At 40.0% G+C, this 2,601-nt stretch overlaps 1 protein-coding gene across 1 annotated transcript in view; it reads left to right on the forward strand.

The window, feature by feature from the left end:
- cdk8 (cyclin dependent kinase 8) overlaps nucleotides 1-2,601 on the forward strand; it is a 24,370-nt gene that overhangs the window by 21,731 nt on the left and 38 nt on the right. The window lies entirely within an intron of this gene.

Raw genomic sequence — 2,601 nt, forward strand, 5'->3', positions numbered from 1 at the left:
ACACACACACATACTTACACACAATCCCATGCTGTAGGTTGATATAAGCTGAATGGTCCAAAACTGGAAATGTGGGGGTGTATTCAAGATGCATAAACACTGTAAAGACATATACTTACCACTCTCTGAAACATTAACATGTAGTTTGACAAATATATTTCAAAGCATTGTGAATACACCCCAGTGGATGTTTCTCTACCTGTTATAACACTATAGACACCCTGTGAAGGTGCTTATGTCATGTATAGTTAAAGCTTGAGAGTGTTAGAAGAATTAGATACTTTCCTCTTGAGCTAACCAATGTACTTGTCTTTTTTTAATGTTTTTACTAAAACACTCACATATGCTGTAGATCAGGAGGCAAATTTTTACTATGTCAATAACTGGAAGTGAAGATGTTATGGAGTCATTGATGATGGGTTCAGGACTTTGAGAAGGTGAATGGGGAGAGCGTTTGAAATGCTGTGGTAAAGATGGATGAGAGGGTATGTAAAAAAATAAGTCTTATTGATCATGATAATTGATTGAACCATCTGCAATCAATCACTGCTGTCTGGGAGGGGAGGGGGGGGGTCTATATATGCTAGTATGAGCTCTGTAACATTTGACCCAGAGAAAAATAAAATGATGAATGAAGGATCATGGCTGGGATGCCACGTCTGTGTTCCACAGTCGTCATAACGATGACACATACCTGGCTCTAAGACTTCAGTTTCCATGGTAACAGTACAGCTAAGAAGGGAGTTGTCAGGGTAACAGAAGAGTGTGAAAAGGGGGGGGGGCATGGAGCCAGCGCGAGGATGAACAAATTAGTCAAGGCAGGAGTTTAATGCACAGCACGTTTTGTTTTAATACAAAATTAACAAGATCTCTCAATTGAGTGAACTAATCAAAGCAATATAAAGTACAACTTACACCTTGGAAAAATAGACACCACGTTCACACAAATGTTTTTACAATATCTCAGTTAAGTTAGTGCATGTCGATTATCGTGAATATGTTTCATTTTGCAGATAATTTGTTGTGCCATTGTCATCCAAAAAGTGCATTTCACATTGAAAACTAAGCACATGTCTACACAAGATGCTGTTACTGTGGTGCCTTCCCCTCTCCAACCCCCACCCCAAAACACACACACACACACACACACACACACACAAACACACAAACACACACAGGCCCTTGAATGTTTTGATATTTAGCTCAAGATTAGTAACCATCAGACAGACACCTTCTCCAGCGGAACTACAAGCTCATGATCGGCTACACATTTATTCAAAAAACCTTAGTTGCTTTGTACGCTTTGTACAGTGCTCTGTTTATGAAACGTTTCAATAGATTAACAGGTGTGTGTATACAGAGAAGTATTACATCCAACATCACAGTCTTTTGCTATTCTTGGATACAAAGCCCTTGTTCACACCTGTTCATGAAAATCTCAACAATACTGTTGGCTGCACAAGAGAAAAACATTCACCAATCAGAGAAAGTTGTGTACCAATTTTTTTCTCAAACAATCCCGTCTTTGTAGCATATTAATTATCCTTTAACTAGCCTTTACAAACTGGTGCATATTGAAGCGAGAAAAGTGGAACCTAACCGAAGAAATTTTACATTAAAAGCAGAGGTGGAGAAATGTCACTCAAAAAATGGTGCAACCCAACTCATTCCATAGTTGGACTGGCTTTGGTAGCACCATGCATGGTGGTCCCTCCTCTTTAGCATGCTATATTTACAGAAATTAAATGAGTCAAGAGGAGGGGATATCAGTTAAACATTTTGATTATTACTACATTCAAAAAAAGGCTTTACAGCGCCGTTATACAACATCAGAATCTGAAAGAATTCAGGCCAGACATAAGTGGAAAAAAAATAGAACTTTTCAATGAATATAACAAAATAGACTTTTCTCCAAAGGTAAAGGAGTACAAGTTTGTAATGGTTTGTGATGTGCCAGCCTGACTTGTTGGTGCTCATCGAATAACAACAGGTTTCAGTCTGACACTGCACACAAGTTCACATTCCAATGATCAGAAATGCTACTCCTCTGCTTTCCTTACTCATCCCCCTTTTTTTTAACCAGATCTAAGGCCAGAAAGAAGAAGATTGGAACTTCTCAAATGCCTCTATCAGGCTCTCTGGGAGGGGAGGCCGCAAGGAAGGAAAGAAATAGCAGTGTCTTTGTGTTTGGAAGTGACTTTTAGCTCATAGAATCATTCAGGTCACTTAGCGGACGCCTGCCTCGACCAGACTAGGTTGATTTTAAAGTAGAATATTAGTAATATATAGGAGACAGAAGACACATGGCAGGACTAGGATCCAGTTCATTCAGAGTCCTTTTCCCTTTGGCTTGAAGTGCTGGAGCTTCTACGTACTAGTCCTATCCCTCTTTTAAAAAGCTCTACAAACACAGCGACGCCACCTCTCTCCAAATTGACAGGAAGATTGGCAGCATTATCCTCTAACATCAGGGGGGCAACAGGAAGTTACATTCCTCAGACCTGTTTTACCCCCTTACAAGGAAACAGATTATGGTGTACTTAGCTGCTGGACACACACACACAGCCACACAGCCACACACACACACACACACACACACAC

This window comes from Etheostoma spectabile, chromosome 22 (assembly GCF_008692095.1).
Source record: "Etheostoma spectabile isolate EspeVRDwgs_2016 chromosome 22, UIUC_Espe_1.0, whole genome shotgun sequence".
NCBI lineage: Eukaryota > Metazoa > Chordata > Actinopteri > Perciformes > Percidae > Etheostoma > Etheostoma spectabile.